This window comes from Urocitellus parryii (assembly GCF_045843805.1).
Source record: "Urocitellus parryii isolate mUroPar1 chromosome 16 unlocalized genomic scaffold, mUroPar1.hap1 SUPER_16_unloc_3, whole genome shotgun sequence".
In the NCBI taxonomy this organism is placed as follows: Eukaryota; Metazoa; Chordata; class Mammalia; order Rodentia; family Sciuridae; genus Urocitellus; species Urocitellus parryii.
In genome coordinates, this window is record NW_027551781.1 from 167,051 (window position 1) to 193,149 (window position 26,099).

At 35.0% G+C, this 26,099-nt stretch overlaps 1 pseudogene; it reads right to left on the reverse strand.

Moving 5' to 3' along the window:
- LOC144251509 (uncharacterized) overlaps positions 1–18,451 on the reverse strand; it is a 51,669-nt pseudogene extending 33,218 nt beyond the window's left edge.
- Positions 18,452–26,099: the final 7,648 nt, after the last annotated feature.

The window sequence follows — 26,099 nt, forward strand, 5'->3', positions numbered from 1 at the left end:
CCCGCCTGTTTTGGTACCAGTACCATGCTGTTTTTGTTACTATTGCTCTGTAGTATAGTTTGAAGTCTGGTATCGCTATACCACCTGATTCACACTTCCTGCTTAGCATTGTTTTTGCTATTCTGGGTCTTTTATTATTCCATATGAATTTCATAATTGTTTTATCTATTTCTACAAGAAATGCTGATGGGATTTTGATTGGCAATGCATTGAACTTATAGAGAACTTTTGGTAATATCACTATTTTGATGATGTTAGTTCTGCCTATCCATGAACAGGGTATATTTTTCCATCTTCTAATGTCTTCTTCTATATCTTTCTTTAGGGTTCTGTAGTTTTCATTGTATAAGTCTTTCACCTCTTTTGTTAGGTTGATTCCCAAGTATTTTATTTTTGGGGGGGGATATTGTGAATGGAGTAGTTGTCTTCATTTCCGTTTCAGAGGATTTGTCGCTGATATACAGGAATGCATTTGATTTATGCGTGTTGATCTTATATCCTGCCACTTTGCTGAATTCATTTATTAGCTCTAATAGTTTCTTTGTAGACCCTTTTGGGTCTGCTAGGTAAAGAATCATGTCATCTGCAAATAGTGATAATTTAAGTTCTTCTTTTCCTATTTTTATGCCTTTAATTTCTTTCGTCTGCCTAATTGCTCTGGCCAGTGTTTCGAGGACTATGTTGAACAGAAGTGGTGAGAGAGGGCATCCCTGTCTTGTACCAGATCTTAGAGGGAATGCCTTCAATTTTTCTCCATTCAGAATGATTATAGCACATTTTTCATATGTCTGTATATAAAGTAGGTTGACATCAATTCGTGTGTTCATATGTGTATTTTGGATAATTATGTCTATTATATTCCACCATCCTTGCTTATCCCTTTCCCCTCCCTATTCTTCCCGCTCCTCTGCCCTAAATAGAATTCATCTATTCCTCCCATGCTCCACCTCCCTACCCCACTATGAGTCAGCCATCTTATATCAGAGAAAACATTCAGCATTTGTTATTTTGGGTTTGGCTAACTTCACTTAGCATTATCTTCTCCAATGCCATCCATTTACCTGCAAATGCCATGATTTTATTTTCTTTTATTGCTGAGTAATATTCTATTGTGTACAAATGCCACGTTTTCTTTATCCATTCATCCAATGAAGTGCATCTATGTTGGCTCCACATTTTAACTCTTGTGAATTGTGCTGCTAAAAACATTGTGACTGTGTTCCTGTAGTATGCTGTTTTTAAGTCCTTTGGTTATAGACCAGGGAGTGGGATAGCTGGGTCAAATGGTGATTCCATTCCCAGTCACTTTGTCACTTTTTATTTGCTTCTTTTGTTCCAATTTCATTGATCTCAGCTCTGATTTTAATTATTTTCTGACCTTTACTGCTTTGGGTGTTGATTAGTTGTTTTTCCTAGGGCTTTGAGATGTAATTTTAGGTCATTGATTTGACTTTTTCTTTTTCTGAGGAATGAACTCCAAGCAATGAACTTTCCTGTTAGTAATGACTTCATAGTGTCCCAGATATTTTGATATGTTGTATCTGTGTCCTCATTCACCTCTAAGAATTTTTAAATCTCCTATTTGATGTTTTCTACAACCCATTGTTCATTCACTAGCATATTATTCAGTCTCCAGGTATAGGAGTAGCTTCTATTTTTACTATTGATTTCTAATTTCATTCCATTATGATCTGAGAGAATGCAGGGTAGTATCTTTATTTTCTGTATTGCTTAGACCATATGTCATGCCAAAAAGGAACTATTTTAGAGAAGGATCCATTTGCTGCTGAGAAGAAAGTGTCTTCGCCTGTTGAAGGATGAAATAGTCTATGTATGTCAGTTAAATCCAAGTTGTTGATTGTATTATTGAGTTCTATAGTTTCTGTCTAGATATTGTTTGGAAGATCAATCCAGTGGTAAAAGAGGTGTGTTAAAGTCACCGAGAATTATTGTCTTGTGGTCTACTTGGCCCTTAAACTTGAGAAGAGTCTGTTTGAACATAGATGCTCCATTGCTTTGGAGGTGTGTATATTTACAATTGTTCTGTCTTGTTGGTGTATGGTTCCTTTAGGCAGTATGTAGTGTCCTTCTTTATCCCTTTTGATTAACTTTCACTTGAAGTCCCCATTATTTGATATAAGAATGGAAACCCCTGCTTGCCTCCACATTTCATGTGAGTGGTAGTATGTGTTTTGATATTTATTTTTTGTATATGGACACAATACCTTTATTATTTAGTTTTATGTGGTGCTGAGATCGAATACAGGGTCTCACATGTGCTAGGCCAGTTCTCTACCACTGAGGCCCAGCCCCAGCCTGAGTGATATATTTTTTTCCAACCTGTCACATTCAGTCTCTGGGTGTCTTTTCCTATGAGATGAGTCTCTTGGAGTCAGCATATTTTTGGTCTATTTTTAATCCAATCTGCTTGTCTTTAGATTGCTGAGTTGGAACTAAACTTTCAGGGTTATTATTGAGACAAAATTTGTATTCCCAGTTATTTTTGTTTATTTTTGGTATTTAACTAAGTCAGTTTCTCTTTGATAGGTTTTTCCTTTAGAGTGATACTACCCTTTTCTGATTTTTTATTATTGTTCATTTCCTCCTCATGGAATATTTTGCCAAGGATGTTCTGTAGTGCAGGTTTCTCGTTGTAAATTCTTTTAATTTTGTGTATGATGGAAGGTTTTTATTTTGTCAAAAAATAACATCTGAATTGAAATCTAATTGCTAATCAAAATTTAATTTTGCTGGGTATGAATCTTGGTTGGCATTCATTTCGTTCAGAGCTTGGTTTATATTGTTGCAAGATCTTGTAGATTTCAGGGTCTCAGTTCACAAATCAGAGTTTTTAATTGGTTTTCCTCATGTGTAATTTGATTCCTTTCTCTTGTGGCTTTTGGAATGCTCTGCTTCTCCTGTATGCTAGGCGTTTTCATAATGATTTGCGTTCGTATAGACCTGTAGTTATCTTGTTCATTTGGTGTCCTATATGATCCTTGTATTTGATTTCCCAATTCACCCTAAATGTTTGGAAATTTCTGGTATTATTTCATTGAATAGATTGTCCATTTCTGTAGTTTAGACCTCTATGCCTTCATCTATCCCAATAGCTGTTAAATTTGGTCTTTTTGTATTATCTCACAATTCTTGAATCTTCTGCTACTGGTTTCTTACCATCTTCATTGGGGTCAACTTTATTTTTTCAAGATTATATATTTTGCCTTCAGTGTCCGAGGTTCTGTCTTCCAAGTGATCTGTTCTGTTGGAGATGCTTCCTATTGAGTTCTTAATTTGGTTTACTGTTTCCTTCATTTCAAGGTTCTGTTTTTTTTTTTTTTTTCAAAATTTCTATCTCCTTATTGAAGTAATCTTTTCATTCTGTATTTTCTTATGTAGCTTTTTATCAAAATGATCCTTTGCTGCCTGTATTTTCTCTCATATCATCCTTTAATTCACAGAAAATTATGTACCTTATCTCATTTATCCTGCTATTCTGACCATGGATTCTAATAATGTAGCATCTTTGTTTTGTGCACATTCTTTCTTGGTTTCTTATGTTGTTCATGCATCTTCCCTTCCAGCTCTGTGTTTTGAGATATATAGCCATGTAGGCTTATAGTGTCCACAATGGGTTTCAATACCTTTCTTTTAAAAAAATTATTTATTTTTTTAAAATACATGACAACAGTGGAATGCATTACGATTCTTATTACACACATAGAGCACAATTTTTCGTATCTCTGTATAGAAAGTATATTCATGCTAATTTATGCCATTATATATGTACTAATTTCTTTTTGCAATACAACTCTTAATACACACACACACATATATATCACAATTTTTCATATCACTGGTTGTATTTAAGGTATGTTGGCACCAATTTGTGTCTTCATACATGTACTTTAAATAATGGTGTCATCACATTTCACAGTCATTGCTAATTCCCTGCCTCTTCCCCTCCTCTCCAACCCCTCTGACCTATGTAGAATTCACCTATTCCTCCAATGCTCCCCCTCCCTACACGACTATAGTCAGCCTCCTTTTATCAGAGAAACCATTCAACATGTTTTTGGGGGGTTTGCCTAACTTCACTTCTCCAATACCATACATTTATGTGCAATTGCCATGATTTTATTATTGCTGAGTAAAATTGCTTTGTGTATATATGACCCATTATTTTTATCCATTCATCCACTGAAGGGCATCTGGGTTGGCTCCACAGTTTGCTATTCTGCATTGTGCTGCCATAAACATTGACATGGCTGTGACCCTGTAGTATGCTGTTTTCAAGTCCTTTGAGAATAGTCCGAGAAGAGGAATAGCTGGGTGAAATGGTGTTTTCATTGCCAGATTTCGAAGGAATCTCTATACAGTTTTCCATGTTGTTTGCACCAATTTGCAGTCCCACCAGCAGTGTATGAGTGTGCCTTTTCCCCCACATCGTTGCCAACAATTGTTGTTTGTCTTTATGATATCTGCCATTCTGACTGGAGTGAGATGATATCTTAGATTGTTTTTGATTTGCATTTCTCTAATTGCATGAGATGATGAACTTTTTTTAAAAAAATATTTGTCAATTGGTTCTACATCATTTTCTAAAAAGTGTCTGTTCAGGTTATTGGCCAATTTGTTGATTGTATTATTGGGTTTTTTGGTGCTTAGCATTTTGAGTTCTCTATATACTAGGTATTAGTTCTCTATCTGATGTGTGAGGGGTAAAAATCTACTCCCAGGATGTAGGCTCTATGTTCACCTCATATTTTTTTTCCGAAAAAAAGTTTTTAGTTTGAATTCATCCCATTTGTTGATTCTTGGTTTTAATTCTTGTGCTATAGGCATCTTATTAAGGAAGTTGGGGCTTCTTAGCCCCATGTGATGAAGATTATGGCCTAGTTTTTCTTCTATTAGATGCAGAGTCTCTGGTTTAAATCCTAGGTCCTTGATCCACTTTGAGTTGAGTTTTGTGCATGGTGAGAGATAGGGTTTTAATTTCCTTTTTTTAAAAATGGATGTCCAGTTTTTGCAGCACCGTTTTTTGAAGAGGCTATCTTTTCTCCAATGCATGTTCTTGGCACCTTTGTCTAATGTAAGATAATTGTAATTTTGTGAGTTAGTCTATGTGTCCTCTATTCTGTACCATTGGTCTACCAGCCTGTTTTAGTACCAATACCATGCTGTTTATGTTACTATTGTTCTGTAGTATTGTTTAAGGTTTGGTATTGTGATACCACCTGCTTTGCTCTTCCTGCTTATAATTGCTTTAGCTATTCTGGGATTCTTATTTTTCCAGACCAATTTCATGATTGCTTTTACTATTTTTATGATAAATGTCATTGGGGTTTTGATCAGAATTGCATTATATCAGTATAGTGGTTTGGGTTTTATGGTCATTTTGATAATATTAATTCTGCCTATGCAAGAGTAAGGTAGATATTTCCATCTTCTAAGGTCTTCTTTGATTTCATTCTTTAGGGTTCTGCAGGTTTCCTTGTATAGAACTTTCACATCTTTTGTTATGTTGATTCCCAAGTATCTTATGTTTTCTCTTTTTGATTTTACTGTAAATGGGGTAGATTTTCTTGTTTCCTTCTTGAGGCTTTGTCACTGATATACAGAAATGCCTTTTTTAATGTGTGTTAATTTTATATCCTGCTGGTTTGCTGAATTCATTTTTAGTTCTAGAAGTTTTCTGGTGGTGCTTTTAGGGTCTTCTAGGTATAGAGTCATATTTTCAGCAAATAGTGCTAATTTAAGTTATTTTCCTCTAGTTATTCCTTTAATTTCTTTAATCTGTCTAATTGCTCTGGCCAGTGTTTCAAGAAATATGTTGAATAGAAATGGAGAGAGAGAGCACCCATGTCTTGTTCCAGTTTTTAGAGGGAATGCCTTTAGTTTTTCTCCCTTTAGAATGATGTTGGCCTTAGGCTTAATGTAGAGAGCCAGTATGATGTTGAGGTATGTTCCTGTTGTCTCAAGTTTTTTCTATTTTTTTGAACATGAAAGGGTGCTGTATTTTGTCAAATGGCTTTTCTGTGTCTCTTGAGATGATCATATGATTCTTTTTTTTAAGTCTATTGATGTGAGGAATTACCTTTATTGATTTCTATATGTTGAACCAACCCTGTATTCCTGGACAAACCCCACTTGATCTTGGTTCACGACCTTTTAATATGTTTTTGTATTTAATTGCCAGAATTTTATTCAGATTTTTTCATCTATGTTCATTAAAGATATTGGCCTGAAGTTATTTTTTCCTTTCATTTGTCCTTGCCTGGTTTGGGGATCAGGGTGATATTGGCCTCATTGAATGAGTTTGGAAGTGCTGCTTCTTTCTGTATTTTCTGAAATAAATTGAAGCATATTGGTATTTTGAATTTCTTCTTTAAAGGTCTTGTTTAACTCGGCAGTGTATCCATCTGGGCCTGGGCTTTTCTTGGTTGATAAGCTTGATGGCATCTTGTATTTCATCATTTAATATTGGTCTCTTTAAATTGTGTATGTTTCCTGATTCAATCCTGGCATATCATATGACTTAATAAATTTGTTGATGCCTGCAATGACTTCTATTTTATTGGGGTATACGTTTTCAAGATAATTTCTAAATATCCTCTCTATTTCTATAGTGTCTGTTGGGATATTGCCTTTTTCATCATGTATGCTGGTAATTTGAATTTTCTCTCTTTCTTTTCATTAGCATAGCTAGGGATCTGTCAGAGAACCAACTTTTTGTCAAGGTTTAATTTTGTTTCTTTTATTCAATTTCAGTTATAATTTCAATTATTTCTTGCCTTCTACTGCTTTTGCTGTTGATTTTTTCTTCTAGGGCTTTGAGAGGAAGTATGAGATCAATTATTGACTTTTTCTTCTTTTAAGGAATGAACTGCATGCAATGAAGTTTCCTCCTAGTACTGCTTTCATAGTGTCCAAGCAATTTTGATATGTTGTGTCTATGTTCTTTTTTACCTCTAAGAATTTTTTAATCTCCTCCTTGTGCACAGTCTCCCTATGAGAATACCTTTGACAAGTCTGATGGCATCTGGAATCTCCACCAAATTTCACATTCACTGATGGCACAAAAGTTAGGAGTTGGGCTTTTATTCAGTGCTTGGGTTATGGTATACATCCTTCACTTCACTCTGATATGGAATATATATATATATATATATATATATATATATATATATATATATATACTGTTTTTGGACTTATTTATTTTCCTCTGAATTAGAAAATGGAAAATATCTTATTACATAATTAAAGTCACTCTCCCACATGACAGTCACTTCTACAAACTCTTAATTCGTATTAAAAACTGAATAATGGTTTGGTCCATGTTCTTTTGATCTAACAATTTTTATTTCAGGAGCCGTTGACATTTGGGGATGTGGCTATTGATTTTTCTGAGGAGGAATGGGAATTCCTGGATCCTGCTCAGCAGAATTTATATAGAGAAGTGATGTTGGAGAACTACAGCAACCTAGTATTTGTGGTTGAGCATAACTTTCCTTCAAAATTCCTAATTATCGTTATTTAGTTTTATTCCCTTGAAGTATATCTTTTGGGAACTTCTCCACAAGAATGTGTTGCAGATTTATGCTTTCAATAAGGAAGATGGGGTAGTTCTTGGTGCTGACAAGACAATGTTAATGATGTTTATTTTCATCCTTATTGTTTTCCTTTGGTGGCATGATATATATTTTTCACTTGCCATATGGTTGACTTAGAGGAATGCAGTGATGTCAAAACCTGTTGCCCACATATAGAAGAAGATATACATTAAACAGGGATGAGAGGTGGGAGGGAAAGGGAGTGAGAAGGGAAATTGCATGGAAATGGAAGGCGATCCTCAGGGTTATACAAAATGTCATGTAAGAGGAAAGGAGGGGCAAGACAAGATAATACAAATGGAAGAAATGATTTACAGTAGAAGGGGTAGAGAGAGAAAAGGGGAGGGGAGGGGAGGGGAGGGGAGGGGGTATAGTAGAGAATAGGACAGACAGCAGAATACATCAGACACTAGAAAGGCAATAAGTCAATCAATGGAAGGGAAACTGATGTGATACAACAATTTGTATACGGGGTAAAAGCGGGAGTTCATAATCCACGTGAATCAACCGTGTAATATGATGTATTAAGAACTATGTAATGTTATGAACGACCAATAAAAAAAATAAAAAAAATAAAAAAATAAAAGATAAAAACTGTTCTAAAAAAATGATGTGCATCAAGTATATATGGTTAAAATTGTGTAAATGTACCATGGTAGTGTTGTGAAGAAATATCTATAGTAATGTCCATCCTAAGGTACCATTGTTAGGAAGCATCTTAGAGAATGGGAATGATTCACAGATGACTAAAATCCTGAGCTATGTACCTTCCAAGCTGTGCACATTATGCCAGGCACAACATAGTCCAGGAGATCATGAGACATAACACAAACTCTCAGACATCAAGGAGGTAATCTGAGAAACACCCCTCAAACAAGGGTCTAAAGAGTGATACTTCTAGCTTGGTCCACGGGTGCCCTATCGTACTGGGCACTCATGTCTTTTATGCAATGAAGAAATCAAGCTGCCCCCTAGAGTGGGCATTCTGTGTGGAAGGATATGTAAATCGCAGGGAATCTAACACTGATTTCTGAAATAGATTACATTTGAGAATTCACATATGGTAAGAAGAAGGAAAGGCCAAGAGAGGAGATGAGAAAAAACAGATCACACATGAAAAAGAAAGTTTCAAAAAAAAAATCACAAGTTTTGTTTCTTAGAGCTGATAGTAAAGACTCCCTTTAATATCTGGATCCAGGAAGGTCATGTTAGATATGGTGCTGTCACTAAATTCAGGGGTGGCCGTATGATACATGCACCATCATCTGTGTTGCAACCATCTAGCGAGGACTGCTCATGCAGTGGACACGAGCTGGTGGTCAGGACATAAGTAGAGAGAATTATAGGAGAAGGACACCCCACTGTAAGTTAGGGTTATTTGGATCCTCTGGGTGGGCACATTCCATGGTGAAAGTGAGAGGAAGAAACATCTCTTCTCCCATATGCAGTGTGAGCCCCATGCTGTTCATAAGGGGTGAGAAAATTAAATCTGTCACCCCTAACGACACTTGTGCAGACTTACAGCTTGGGGTTGTCCTCATCACCCAGCTCAGCTTCACCACTACTTCCAACCCTCCCCATGTCCTCTTGGTGTTCACTAACAGATAAAAGGGAGATGGAGAATTGAGACTGGTCTTGCTTCAAGCAAGTGGGCTTGCGACTTATGTCAGCCTAGGCAGAAACCTCTTACATGTGGCTCTTTGTGTGCTGGGAATCTATGAAGAGCACTAGGGAGAAATGACTGACACTGCAGAGAGGGCAACACCATCACCCAGCACCTCTGCTGCAAAACACACCCTCCAGTAACACAACGAGCAAACCCTGGGCAAGACTTGACTGAATGAATGGCAGCTCTTTGTGAGAAGTAGATATGAGAACCATGGCTTGCTTTTATAAATTGTCAGGGTTTTTAAGTACAGCTCAGGATTCACACTTACATCTATAATATTTATATTATTATCATTTTAAATTTCTCCTGAGAAAAGCAACTAGAAGAGAAATTGTTCTTTAAAGTCAAGAAAGAAGAAGCCCCAGAGGTGCTGCTCTGTGGGCACAAGTGCATGGATAACTGCATACAGGGCACAGGTTAAGGGCGTCTATGTGGCAGGCCACTCCCCATGCTAGGCATGTGAGTGGCAAACTGCTTACCCGATCAGCACAGCTCTGGGCACAAGGCCATGTGTTGCACACTCACTCTTTGATTGTTCACCACAAGGACAGTTAGCAGACATTTCATTGGTGGCTGTCTATATTTTGCTTAGGCACTGCCTGAGTACATATACATTGTAACTGCACAATAAAATCAGGCCAGCTTCCTGCTTGGTCTCAGGAGGTCTTGTTTAGAGACTCCTCAGCCACACTCTCCTCTACTCTGTTCTGTGGAGCTCCTCAGGGATGAGAGAGCCCATGCATTTCTCTGCAGAACCCAATCTCTCATTACTGGGAAACCCACAGGCTCCTGCAGGAGGGTCTGTTTTCCCTGACTGATATTGCGAGGGAAGAGTCAAGTTCTCCTTTCACCTTTTCTGCTTTATCTTGTTCTGTGTGTCTTAGGGTCACATTTATCTGTGCATGCTAATGACATGAGAAATTGAATTTTAGAAAAAAAAAATTGAAAGTGACCAGGACAGGATGGATTTCAAGTGTCCTGATTATTCCTCTAAGCAAAATTGAATTTACACATTTCCATTATTAGATATTACAACAAGTTTTTAGTGATTAAAACAGAATGGACTAATACATAAAAATATTTTTCCAAATTCTTGTGAATTATATTCATAAGCCTATAATTTGGCACCATGAATTGGAACTTATCAGAACATTTATTTGATTTTCTAAAATATTTAATGTACTTCCTTCTGATCACGGTCCCTTGTTGACATTGACCAACTGAAAGTTCTTAACCATGTGATATTTCATTCTATAAAATGAAGTTTTGAACATAGAACCTCATTTCCCTCTAAAGATTTCAAAATGTACAATTACTCAAACAAAAATTGTTGTATGAGTTATGAAGATGAACAAAGCAAGATTATCAATCAAAATATTAAAACTTATTAATTCCCTGGTAATAAGTATACAAATTAGTACTGTTTAAAATCTCTACATGACATACCATATGTAAGTTATGTCCCATGAAGTTATTAAATTGAAAAATGAAGAAGTAAAACTGACATTCCCTATAAGAAAAATTGACTCATTTTAGCAGCATCTCAAAGAAGCAAACATCTTTAGAAGACAATATCCTCATTACACCATACAGAACATGGTCCTCTGGGCTCCAACAGTCCTAATGAGCTCAGAGGACCATATTCTATATGGTGCTATGAGGATATTGTCTTCTAAAGATGTTTGCTTCTTTGAGAAGCAAAGAAGCTACTGGGAAAGCTCACTAGTAGACTGAATTTCCTCCTCCAATGCCCTTTTTAGAATCCACACTAACTCTGCATCTGAGGACACAGAAGAACTTTGTCATCTGAATAAGCTGAGCAGAGCACAAACACTTGTAAGTTTTATGGAAAGGAAGAATTATGAAGTTCTATCTCTGCAGATTTGTAATTTTAATGTCTGTAGAAAGGCACGAAGTTCCAAATGGAGAACACAGAACTGTGGCTTCCCAGGTGGGACATGTCAACTCTCTCAATTTTATTGTCTTCTCTGATGGATACCAGCAATCCAAGAGATCTGGGCTTCAAACCCTTAAAGTTTCCTGGACACATCTGGAAAAGGATCTTGGTTGAGATCATTTTCTCATGTTGATAAGGAAACTTAAATTACTCTAATTCTGGTGCTAAAATCAAATTAGTAAAAACCTGTTCCACAAATTATAATGCCTCTACTTTGATGTGTGGGACTCCTGGTACCCCCATAATTTCCCAGAAGACCTGAAGTGTGTGATGGGCCCCTTTTTCCTAGTTTGCACATGGAGCACACATTTTGGGGGGCAGTGATTGTTTGGTACATCATCCTTTCCAAAGTGACAGTCCTGTGGCTCAAGCTCTAAGTGAAATATTAAAATTAAGAAAAGAAGAGGAAGAGCTATAGGTCACATGTTGTAGAAATCACAGGCAGATGGAATTTAGTCAGAGCTGAGGAAGAGTCGGAGCTGGAGTCCACTCTAAGAAACCTACATGATCAACTCCACCTACTCTGAGAGAAACCATGTAAAAAGCAGGCTCAGTCTCCTGGGTACTGTATATAAATATCTATATTACACATTATATATATAGGCATTAAAGCGCTGTATTAAAAAGAATCCCCGTTATTTGGAGTCAAAAGAAAGGACAGTCATTTCAAGCAGACCCACTTTTGTTCCAGTTGTAGAAATCAGAAGATAGTTCTTGAACACTGCCATTATCAACATATGAAGGGTTAGTACAGACATGATAATGAATGAGACATTCGTTTTTTTTCAAGAGGTAATTGCAAACTTGGACTAAATGGAAATATATAAAATGAAAACTAATATCCACAGACACAAATTCCACATGGATTGGATGAAGGAGGTTTGAAAACTGAAGAAGAAAATCACAAAATGGCCAAAGCATGAGACCTCCAAAGCCACCTGAGACGGAAACATAAAACAGGACAACGGTGCAAGTCATTGAACAAGTATTTCAGCATATGAACAGTTAGGAAAGACATTTCAAGGGTGGAGGAAAAGTATCCCCTCATGCAGCCCCCATCCTGGATCAGCCACATGAAAGTTTTGTGCCTTTGGTAAATTGGGCTCTGCCTAACTCCCTGGCATAGCCTATTAATCACCAAGGTGCCACCTGGAATACTGTCCCTCATACACACTCACCTTCTGGGAGGCTTCTGGAATGAGCTATGGCAGAGGGTTGGCCAGTACTCCCAACTTTTTGGAGCCAAGAAGAGCTCATTGGAGAGGTGGAGAATTGCAGACCACACCTTTGTTGTAATGTGGACATGCTGTGTAGTTAGGTGTTGTTGAGTCCAATCTCTTTGTAGCCCTGATTTTTCATAGAGAGGAAAATAATTTCATCTCTAATTGTGAGGATTAGGCCAAAACATACTGAACAAGTGGGTTCCAACCAGTTCAAGAAGGCTCTCTGGGGAGCTGGGCATTGTGGTATTTGCCTGTAATCTCAGCAGCTTGGAAGGCTGAGGAAAAAGGGTCATGAGTTCAGAGCCAGCCTCTGAGAAAAAAATTTACTAAGCAGATCAGTGAGATCCTGTCTCTACATAAAATAAGGATAGGGATGTGGCTCAGGGGTGCACTGCCCCTGAGTTCAATCTTTGTCATTATACCACCCCCAAAAAAGAAGAATGTCTGGGGAGTGAGTCTCAGGCTTTGGATTCATAAGAGCTTTCATGGAGGTTCTAAGGTGTAGAACGTAGTATAGAATAAGTGTTATGGGCCAAGCTCTGGGTTGGATGTGCATGCATTTGGATCCAGGCATATATATATATATATATATATATATATATATATATATATATATATATATATATATATATATTATAGGTTTGATGTTGATCTATTGATGGAATATTTCCTACAGAAGGCAGGTATGTGCTTTATTTAAAGTCTGAAATAATAGATTTATATTTTAAACCATCTGCATCTACATATTGAAAAATAACAGTCATCAGAAAATCATGTATGTGAAGCTAGATCATTTCATTTCTCTTTAGAACATGTAGATCTATAAGGTAAGATAGTAAGAGAAACAATAAAACTGAAACATTCATGAACTTGGCATGCCATTTAAAAATCTGAGGTGAATGTTGGTCCACAATCTGACTTCCATAACAAGACTCCTACAGCACAAAAATTAAAAATCAAGAATAAATAAAGCGGATATATTCAAACTAAAAAGCTGATTCTCAGCAAACAAAGAATAATGTGAAGAAAGAACCTACAGATTTTTGCAGATCCCTTCAGTCAGAATGGCAATCATTAATAATAAGGCAACAATAAATGTTGGTGAGGTTTTGGGTGAAAAGGAACACTCACACATTGCTCATGAGATTGACTCCAAATTGGTGCAACCACCATGGAAAGCAGTATGGAGATGCCTTGAAAAACCAGAATGGAACGTCATTTGACCCAGCTATCCCTCTCTTTGGACTATAAAGACAAGACTTAAAAACAGCATACTACAGGGAAACAGCTACACCAATGTTTATAGCAGCACAATTCACAATAGTTAAACCATAGAAACAACCTAAGTTTTCTTCAACAGACTAATGGATAAATAAAATGTGATATTATATATATATATATATATAAATATAATTTCCCCCACCAATGGAATATTACTTAGCTTTAAAGATGAATGAAACTATGCCATTTGGTGGTAAAAGGATAGAGTTGAAGAATATCATGCTAAGTGAAATAATCCCCACCCCCCCACACACAAACACAAAGGCCAAATGTTCCCTCCATTAAGTGTATGCTAATTCACAATGGGGCTGGAGAAAAATAGTTATTTAGATTAAGTAGAATGGATTGCAAGGAGGGGAGGAAATATGGGGATAGAAATGATAGTAGAATGAAACAGACATTACATATAATACATAATACATAGAGATTCTAAAGCACTCAACAAGGGAGGGGGAGAGAATAGAAATTCAGTGGATTAGACAAAGTTGGATTGAAGAAAAGAAAAGGGAAATAGGAGTACAAATGACAGTAGAATGAATCACACACAACTTTTCAATGTTTATATATAAATACACCACCAGGGAAGGTCCACACCATGTACACCTCAAGAATGGAATGCTCACTAAAATGAGTTTTACTCCATGTATAATATGTCAAAATTTGCTCTACTATCATGTATACCTAAAAAGAGTTAGAAATTTTTAAAATGACAAGGGAAAATTTGTATACTGAGAAGGTTTGTGAGTTAAAAACTCATCAATGGATGGTAATGTTATTAAGGTTAAATAAAAGTACAAAAGAGTACCTTGAGCCCATACAAAACAACAATGGTAAATAGAGTTGCCCAAGTCAGTCTGTGCAACTAGCTATAATCACAAAAATTTGGTTTAAAACTCTTTTCTATTTGTTTTAGAAGCAGCATAAGAACAATACTTACAAATTGAGCAGAGGGGAAACATTACATAGCAGTGTTATGAATACTATGAATAGTGCTGTGGGCACTCAAAGAAAGCATTCTCAATTTCCTCCCCCATGCAATAAAAATCATGCAGTTGAAAGATACACTACTTACTGATTAGATAACACATACATGTGTTTGTGACATTAAGTATGTGGGCAGGTGCTCAACTTGGCAGGTCAGATCCAATAGATAAGGAAGACACTCTCTTCACACAAGACAGTGTTTCCTTGAGTAATACTATGAAAGCAAGAGAGAAAGCAAAAGGGAAAGACTCAGGCAACTGTATTGCCAGACTTGGAAAACCCAACCACTGAACCTATGTACTGGGGAGTCCCAAAGATCTTTTCAGGGTCCTGACTGGGAAGTGCTGGGCAGGGCATCCTCTCCACAGGTGAGAGTCTGAAGTCTTGTTCTGACTTGTATTGAAAGTGAGGCCGAATAAATACAAGTTAGAACAAAGAAAACTTCATTCTAACATCTTGCATGACCTGATGATCCCCTGAAGAACAAAAGTCCTCCCAAGAACAGGTAAAATCCTATAGGAGGGAGTGATAGCCTTGAGATGACTAAATAAATTGGGATTCCAATGAGTGAGCCACCCAGCCAGATGCATTGAGAAATCAGCATTCTTTTGCTGTTTCTTCAAGGATTGCAGACATCATTCAATCATGAAAAGGGAAGATATTTAGTATTTTCCTTAGACCTCTAGGACTGAAACTTCCCTCCTGGCCATACAAACAGTTTAAACTCTCATATGTCAAATGAAGCCAGTTTTCTGCATAAAATAATGTGGAGATAAGCATGAGACCTAGATATTTACCCTTTGGAATAAAGAATGGTGTGAATATTATTCTCCTAGAACTTATCATTATATTTCAATATATATTTTCCCAAATAAAGTTAAATGAAATGTTGGTGGGTGGTGTTTTGTTGACCCAAAAGGCTCACATATGAAGATAACATTGTGTTTTTACTTTTTGAACAGGACTTGTAGATGAGAGTCTAGAGGTGTATTTCAATCAAAATTGTGTTTCTCTCTCTGTGGTGTCATGGGCTCTTGGACCCATAAGATCTGAGGAGGGACATTGTTAGTTGATAGTATCTTACAAATACTGGGTTGCAGAGGGTTCTGGGAGACCATGACACATGCTATCCATTGTATAATCCAATAAGTATAACAAAAATTATATTGTAAATTTTTAAGTTGAACCAAAGGGTCTACAAAATGAAAATACATAATGAAATAAAAAATGTGAGGGCATAAATGCTCCTATAGTATATCTATTTCTTTTTACAGAAATCATTTTACATGTCTCTAGTTACACATTTTTACTGGGTATGCAAAACTAAAGAAGTGGTCCCAAATTGTTATGTTGTTCCTATACTAGAGGTGAGTATAGTCACCGCAGTGATGACAGTCATAGAATTCACGAGGACCTGCATGGTTTCTTCTGTCCAAGAGTCAGGAAGGGCCTATGGACCATGTGGATTCCCCAGGAAACATTAAGACTATTTCCCCCTTCAGTAATCCTCATTTATTGCCTGAATACACACGTTGGCTCCTAGTCTCTTGGGTCTTTCTTTTCTCCCTGATTGGGAGCTTGTATAATTCTCTGGAGTTGTAGATCCCTTAGGGAGTACTGCTACTCTATAAGGTGAAATGTTAATCTCATAATTCAAACTAGGGTTATCTGGGCATTATTTTAGTATCCCTATGTCCTTCCTAAATTCTCATAATTTTCCCATAATTACAAACAAGAGAGTATATAGTTTAAATAAATAATATTATCCAAATAATACTTCATTAAACATATGAAATAATTAATGGAGATGTTATAGCATTATTAACACAACAGAATTTTTTACTATTGCATTGATCCATTAGCAAAGTGAATAGTGGGAGATGTGTGACCTAATAACATCATTAAATGCATGACAAGTTAACATTAAGAAATTCACACTTTATTTAGCAAAAATTGCATCTTTAATGAAATATAAGTAAAAACTATCTGTAAAACTTGCATGGTGGACCATGCTTTTACCCTAGGGATGTGAGAAGCTTTGCAAGTTCAAAGTCAGGCTCCATAACGTAGTGAGGACCTATGCAACTTAGCAAACCCTATCTCTAATTAAAAAAGAAAAAAAATCTGAGGATGTAGTTTACTGATTAAGTGTCCCTAACTTTAAGGGGCTCTGAAAATTTTAAATTTTAAAATTCATATAAATCTTAAGAGACTTCTGAAATAATCAACTCTGAATATTATTATTTCTCCAGTTGTGAAAAATGAGATTGTTGATTTATACTAAAACTATAACCTTTTAGGGATTACAATTGTATACTTGTATTTCCTTATTTCTACAATATCAGCTCAAGATGTTAAGAAAATTTTCAGCAAATGTCAAAAGCAATTATCCATTTTCTACATTTAAATGATTTTTTTCCCTCCTAGGTCCCAAATACTTCAAGGGATGTGCTATAGGTATGAAACTTACTACCATCTTTATATTTGTCAAGGTGTTTTTGTAAATATTTTGCTGTTATCTTTGGACAAATGCTACTCCACATTTGCTCCAGATATGAGGTCAGTAATTAAAAAATGTCGAAAATTTGAATACAGTCTTGGACACATTCTTTGGGTTTCTATATGGTATAAATCCTCCAGTGTTTCAAAAATGATGGATCAATGGCCAAAAGCTTTGCAAAAATTTTTCCGTACATCCTCTCACTCGTATGAATTCTGAGGTGCTGAGTAGGGTGTGAACAACTATTGGAGACTCTGTCATCTATTTTACACTTGTATGATTTCTGTGCTATCATATCTCTGGTATGAAATAGTGTTGAACTACTGTGCAATAGGGTTGATTTATCCTTAAAGACACTGATGCAATGTTTTCATTGTAAAACTTCTCTCCAGTATAAAATCTATAATGTTTAGTAAGATGTGACCTTCAATATTAAAAGCTTTGCCATTCTTCACATTTATAGGACTTCTCTCTAGTATGGGTTCTCTGGTGTCGAGTAAGTATTGATTTTTGATTAAAAGCTTTGCCACATTCTCTACATTTGTAGGGCTTCTCTCCAGTGTGGATTTGCTGGTGCTGAGTAAGTGATGATTTTTGCCTGAAACTCTTGCCACACAATTTACATTTGTAGGGCTTCTCTCCAGTATGAATCCTGTTGTGGCAATAGAGATGTGAGTTTTGATTAAAACTTTTGCCACACACTTTACATTTGTAGGGCTTCTCTCCAGTATGAATCCTTTTGTGACAATTAAGCTGTGAGATGCTATTAAAAGCTTTGCCACATTCTTTACAGCTGTAGGGCTTCTCTCCAGTGTGGATTCGCTGGTGCTGAGTAAGTGATGATTGTTGATTAAAACACTTGCCACACTCTTTACACTTGTAGGGCTTCTCTCCAGTGTGGATTCGCAGGTGATGAGTAAGTGATGATTTTTGACAGAAACTTTTGCCACACACTGTACATTTGTAGGGCTTCTCTCCAGTGTGGATTCTCAGGTGCCGAGTAAGTACTGTTTTTTGATTAAAACTATTGCCACATTCTTTACATTTGTAAGGCTTCTCTCCAGTGTGGTTTCGCTGGTGCTGAGTAAGTGATGATTTTTGACTGAAACTCTTGCCACACACTGTACATTTGTAAGGCTTCTCTCCAGTATGAATTCTCTGGTAATTTTTAAGGCTTGGTTTTTGACTGAAACCTTTGCAAAATTGTTTACATATGTAGGGCATCACTCCAGGGTTTGTCCACTGGTGACAAATAAGATTTGAGCTTTTATTAGATGTTTTGTCACATTCTTTGCATTTGCATGGCATATCTCCTGTATGAACAATGTGATGTTGAGTAAAGTTCTTGAGTGCATTGCATTCTTCACATTGGTAGTTCTTCTCTGCAGAATAATTTTTTTATGTTGAGTAAGGGTTGAAAAACTTTTTAAGGCTTTCCCACACTTTTTACATTTACAGGTCTCTCCTTCAGTATAAATCCTCTGATACTTAACAAGTTGTAACTTTTCACTAAAAGTTTTTTCACATTCTTTAAATTTGTAGAATTTATCACTGTCAAAGTATCTGCTGTGTTTAAAAAATATAGCAAAGCATTTGCTTGCTGAATATATTCTATACTTATAGGGCTCTCTTTCTCTACAAAATTTCTTGTATTAAGCAAGCTCTGCACTGTGGTTAAGAGCCCTTTCACATATCTTACACTTGCAGGTTTTGTCTTGGCTATGAATATTTTAATGAATACTAGTTTTTGATCACTAAAGCAAGACTTTCCTACATTTTTCATCTTGGTAAATTTCCTTTAGAAAAGGACTAGGATTTCTCTATGGTCATAATTTTTATCATCAATGTAAATATACTGGTCATTACTCAGGGTAGAGACATGGCTTATTGTATTACTTATAGCATTATCTATATAGTGCACTCTCCAGAAATCTGTATCAGAATTTTCATTGAGCAATAGTGGGGAAGTAGAACCTTTTCTACAATTCTTAATATTATCCATTTGGACACAAGGAGAAATACATATTTGTTTCAGAAAAAAATGGACATTTTATAATGAAACTCCCAAAAGGATCACTTTTAGAAATATCTTTTCTGTACAAATGTTTGACTGGAATTTTAAATCAGTGCTACTTTTATAATTGGCCAAGTTATAAACTGATGCATGGACTAGATTTTAAATTTTCCACATTGCCTTTCAGTTCAAAAATGGCTGTGGATTTATTCTTAAAGACATATAAAACTTCTCAAAATAATTGGAATACATTGAATTTTGTTTCAGATATTAATTGTCTCTGATGTCTTTTGACCATAAAATTTTATCATAAATAGGGACTACTGATTGATTTTGTCTATTATAATACAATTTTTGAACTTTACTCTCACCTATATTTTCCCATTGTTTTCTTGGTTGTAAATAGTCAAAGTCACACTTTCCATATCTTCCCTCTCTCTCTTTTATTCCCTGCCGTGGTAAAATTTGTCGAGGATGATGAGAAGTCATGGCTGTAATAAATAAAAATAACAAACATGTTTACTTACTGTACTAGGCTGAGTATATTTTGCATACCTAAGAAATTTCAGCAAAAAATAACATCAGCAGGGGAGTGGATTATTAAATCCCGTCTATCATTTCTGTAGAAATATATAAATCAAATAAAAATACACACAGAAAATTACTTTGAAGATTGTCCTAATCATCTTTGTGTTCACAGTATCCAAGATGAGAACATTACTATGGAGAGTAATATAGTAGAGAAAAATACATTGTGTTACACAAAGGTTTTCCTCCTTCAGAATATATTTTAAAAATCTACCAACTTTCTTCTGTTTCATTAAAGATAAAAATATTAAACATGTGAATATTTGGGGACTGTTCAAAAAGGGGCTCCTGCTTACCAACAGAAAAAATCATGGCTAAATCAACTGTAAGCAAAGTTATGAATCCCTCACAGGGAATAGTCAATTATCATTTAAAAGAAGTTTACTGAACTAAACCAACACACAAAAAACAGAATAATAATTAGTCAAGAATTGTTAATAGTAATAAGCAGAAAATGTATGTTTAAAGACATTCTTTAGAAAATGTCTGAAAGAATCACGGGTGGTTGTACATAGCGACATAGGAGGTTGAGCTAGAGGATCAAAATTTGAAGGCCAAAATAAAAAATGCAAAGTACTAAATCGCCCTTTAGTTCTCTTTCCAGTACTAATAAACACATCTCGGAAAATAGAAAAAATGAAACATCCAAGCAGCTCAGTTTTCTCCAAGTTGTAAAGACTCAAAGTAGGTTTTAATCCAAGTTTTAAAACTCAGAATACTGAGAGCATCCAAGAGAAAAAGATGGGTCACCTATAAATGTGTAACTATATAATTGTGAAATCCTTAGTCGAATCTTCACAACACAGGAAGGAATTCAAGTCTATCTATATTCAAGGGATGAAAGAATAAAATTACCAAGCAAGACATTATATTCACAGCTACTACCTTTCAGAAGAGAAAGAAAATGAAAACTTTAAACATATAAAAATACACACACTATTCATCAACACTGGATCTGTTCTCCAAATTTACTAAAGGTAATCCTTCATAATAAAATGTAAATGCGCACCATCATAAGTCATATGAAATTTTAAACATTTTTTGGCAAAACAATTCTATTTTATTGTAATGACAGGTCTCCAAACATGTAATTTTGCAATAGAATTTGAAAGAAACAAAGCATAACAACAATATTGTTAATAGGCATATATACCTGTAACAATAATATAATTTTAAAAAGACACATAAATATATTCAGTTGTTTAATAAAGTGAAGTCAAGTTGATACTCATACAAAGTATGAGTAGGAGATTCTTTATTTTTAGAGTTTTTTGTTGGCAAATGCAAGATTACAAAATTCTGATCAAAACAAAGCTTGGATATCTGAATTAACTCTAAATATTGCAACTGTAGGTAGTCTACAGGATACTCTAAATCTAAGAATACACACATACTGAATGGAAAAGCATATAATAATGAAAAATACAAAAGTGATCAAACAAAACCTGAGCTGTCTAAATTATAGTACACAAAACATAGATTAAGACAGTTATAGGACATAGAAGAATATTTAAATTAAAAAAAAAACTGAAAAGAGGCAAAAGAGAGAAAAGGACCCTTTCCCTAGGTTCTGAATGAAGAGTAAATACATTTGCTACATACTACATACTTCCCAAACAAACAAGGAAAACACTGAGAGTGTTGAATGAAAACAAAGAATCACTGTTGAACTAAGAGACATAAATCCCCACTTACTGAAAAGGGAAATACAGTGAAGCAAAATGGTAATTGCAAAGCATAAGACTTTGAAAATATTTTGAAACTACTATAGGCTTATAGAATCCCTGTTCTTAATCACAAGTGGGATATTATGCTGGTTAGATCAATTTTGTGTATTAAAACAAAGGTTAATAAATATTTAAGTGATAGTTTTTTTGTAACCAACATAGAATAAATATTTGAAGTTAAAGTGGTAGGGATTTTCAAAAATCCTTAAATATGTGTCAGTTGATTGAACACTCTTTTGCATGCTGTTGTTCAAAATTGAAAGTTTAATTTAAAGATGTTTATACTACTTAAAGTTAACTAGAGGCTCCATGTAGTATTCATCAACCTCCCATTGCTATTTTTTTTTTGCAGAGAAATCTATCCTTTAAATTGTAAGAATATCCACCCAAAAAAACACAAATAAGACTATTTCCCTGCTAAAAAAAATATACTAAAAGTTACAGCATTCAAATGTAAATGCAAAGATGGAGTCAGGTAGATGGAGTTCTTAGTGAGTGTGGTAATAAGCCCTCACATCCATAACAAATTAAAAACATTGCACACCAGTGTTGTTACATTGTTATTCAACAGAGCCATCATGGGGGATGAAATCCAAATATCCCTTGAAAAGAATGATGAGCCATATTGGAATATAAAAACTATAGAACTTTGAAGTCAAAGAATTTGTTCTAATTATATATTTTACAAAATATATGTAAATAGGTTAACTGAAATGTCACAGAAAGAATACTGCACAATTCTACGAACATGACATCTCTAAACTAAAAAGGAAGCTTTCTGAAAAAAAGAGAATAGTTATGTGATGAGGAGACAGAAATTAGTCCTTGATTTATATGCATTTCTTTTGAGATGTAAACTTTGTAGAGATATCTTGCATAACAATTTAAATTAATGATACTGAACTGTATATTTAAAATTTTGGAGACAGTAAGTTTTATTTTGTGATTTTGATTACAATGAAAATTAAAAGATAAAGAGAATTGCAATATTTCTCAAAGCTACATTTAAAATAATGTGGTCTTTATCCTATAAATAAGAACAAGCTCATTCATATACAAAAGATGGGCATGCATGTAATCTCAGCTACTAGGAAGTCTGAGGCAAGTGAATTTCAAATTCAAGATATCCTCAATGACTTAGTGAGACCCTCCCTCCAAATATGAGTGAAAACGAGCTTGGGGTGTAGTTCAGCATGAGAGCATCACTGCCAACAATCCCCATTACACTTATACATAGAAAACATCAATTTCTACGTACATGAGCAGAATGAAAAGCAAATCAAGATAAAATACAAAAGTCATGGACAAAAGAGGCTTAATATTTATACAAGCAAAAGCACATATAATATTATTGGCAATAAACAAGAATCATATATATCTTAGTTTGTGATGCAATTAACTGATATGAGGAAACCCAGTCTATAACATAGAACCTACTGTACACAATTAAAAAAGAGAAAAAAACAATCAAATGTATTATTTTACAAATCCTTTAACTCAAATAAAACTTACACCATCTATCAAAACAGCAGTCTTTGCCCAACTTGACATTCATTTCATGCCAGATAATTTCATAGAAAATCCATTACACATATCAGAAAGAACACTCATATGGAAATTTTAGTGAAAAAAATGTACAAATAAGATTATAGAAACTGACTTATAATAGTAATATATTACAATGTGTGGACCTAGAGGTCTCCAGAAATGTGCAAAACTTTCCTGCAAATGATGGAAGAAGGGCTGGAGTTGTAGAGTAGTGTTAGAGAGCTTGTCTAGCATGTGTGAGGCCCTGGGTTCAATTCTCAGCACAATATATGGATAAATAGGAAATTGATTAACAACTAAAAATATTTTTTAAATTATGGAAGAGCTGTCAGATAATATTGACACTCGCAAGGCAAGGGGAGTGTTTTGTTGTTAATTTGAATGTATGGAGGAAAAGCAGGATATTACATAATTTTAAAGCACAAAAAACAGGACAGGTTCTTCTATGATAACAAGAGAAAGAATTCAAAACTTCTCAAAAATATTTTCTGCTGGATAATGACTCAATGAACATTTTTGACTTTAGGATTCCTCCTCTACCTCAACTATGTCCTGTGCTATATGTGGGTCACAGGATTTGACATCACTGCATTCCTCTAAGTCAATCATATGTCAAATGAAATATATATATATGATGCCACCAAAGGAAAACATTAAGGATGAAAGAAAACATCATTAACATTTTCTTTTCAGCACCAAGAACTACCCCATCTTTTTATTGAAAGCATAAATCTGCAACACATTGTTGTGGAGAAGTTCCCAAAAGGTATATTTCAAAGGAAGAAAACTAAACAATGATAATTAAAAATTTTGAAGGAAAGTTATGCTCACCCACGAAGACTAGGTTGCTGTAGTTCTCCAACATCACTTCTCTATATAAATTCTGCTGAGCAGGATCCAGGCATTCCCATTCCTCCTCAGAAAAATCAATAGCCACATCCCCAAATGTCAATGGCTCCTGAAATAAAAATTGTTAGATCAAAAGAACATGGACAAACCATTATTCAGTTTTTAATACGAATTAAGAGTTTGTAAAACTGACTGTCATGTAGGAGAGTGACTTTAATTATGTAATAAGATATTTTCCATTATCTAATTCAGAGGAAAATACATAAGTCCAAAAACAGTATATATATATATATATATATATATATATATATATATATATATATATATATGCCATATCAGAGTGAAGTGAAGGATATATACCATAACCCAAGCACTGAATAAAAGTCCAACTCCTAACTTTTGTGCAATCAGTAAATGTGAAATTTGGTGTACATTCCAGATGCAAATCAGACTTCTCAAAGATATTCTCCTAAGGAGATTGTGCACAAGGGAGACAAAAAGACTGGTAAAAAAAGCTTTTGAAAACAGTCTGATTCCTATTCTCTCTGCTTTCTATCCATGAGATAGATTGAGGTCCTCAATACAATTAGTTTCAAGTATCATCCATGACACATTCCCAATGTGTAAAATATTCATAAAATATTAATGTTTGGAGACATGTAAAGTGACACTTCTACCTTGTGAAAAGAAAAATTTGAAATATTTCAAGTTCTATAAGCAGTTCAATGAGTGAATCAATTTGGTACAATAGAATGACCAATGAGTTACAGAATACTTCAAGGAGGAGATTAAAAAATTCTTAGAGGTAAAAAAGAACATAGGCACAACATATCAAAATCGCTTGGACACTATGAAGGCAGTACTAGGAGGAAACTTCATTGCATGGAGTTCATTCCTTAAAAGAAGAAAAAGTCAATAATTGATCTCATACTTTATCTCAAAGCCCTAGAAGAACAAATCAACAGCAAAAGCAGTAGAAGGCAAGAAATAATTGAAATTATAACTGAAATTGAATTAAAAGAAACAAAATTAAACCTTGACAAAAAGTTGGTTCTCTGACAGATCCCTAGCTATGCTAATGAAAGAAGGAGAGAGAAAATTCAAATTACCAGCATACATGATGAAAAAGGCAATATACCAACAGACACTACAGAAATAGAGAGGATATTTAGAAATTATCTTGAAAATGTATACCCCAATAAAATAGAAGACATTGAAGGCATCAAGAAATTTCTTAAGTTATATGATTGCCCAGATTGAATCAGGAAACATAACAATTTAAACAGACCAATATTAAATGATGAAATACAAGATGCCATCAGAAGCTTATCAACCAAGAAAAGCCCAGGCCCAGATGGATACACTGCCGAGATAAACAAGACCTTTAAAGAAGAAATTCAAAATACCAATATTCTTCAATTTATTTCAGAAAATACAGAAAGAAGCAGAATTTCTAAAAACTCATTCAATGAGGCCAATATAACCCTGATCCCCAAACCAGGCAGGGACTAGTGAAAGAAAGAAAACTTCAGGCCATATCTCTAATGAACATAGACCCAAAAAATCTGAATAAAATTCTGGCAAGTTAAATACAAAAACATATTAAAAAGGTCATGCACCAAGATCAAGTGGGGTTTGTCCAGGAATACAGGGTTGGTTCAACATATAGAAATCAATAAAGGTAATTCATCACATCAATAGACTTAAAAATAAGAATCATATGATCATGTCACGAGACACAGAAAAAACATTTGACAAATACAGCACCCTTTCATGTTCAAAAAATTAGAAAAACTTGAGACAACAGGAAAATACCTCAACATCATACTGGCTCTCTACATTAAGCCTAAGGCTAACATCATTCTAAAGGGAGAAAAACTAAAGGCATTCCCTCTAAAAACTGGAACAAGACAGGGGTGCTCTCTCTCACCATTTCTATTCAACATATTTTTTGAAACACTGGCCAGAGCAACTAGACAGATGAAAGAAATTTAAGGAATAACTACAGGAAAAGAACTTAACTTAGCACTATTTGATGAAAATACGATTCTATACCTAAAGACCCCAAAAGCACCACCAGAAAACTTCTAGAACTAAAAATGAATTCAGCAAAGCAGCAGGATATAAAATTAACACACATTAAAAA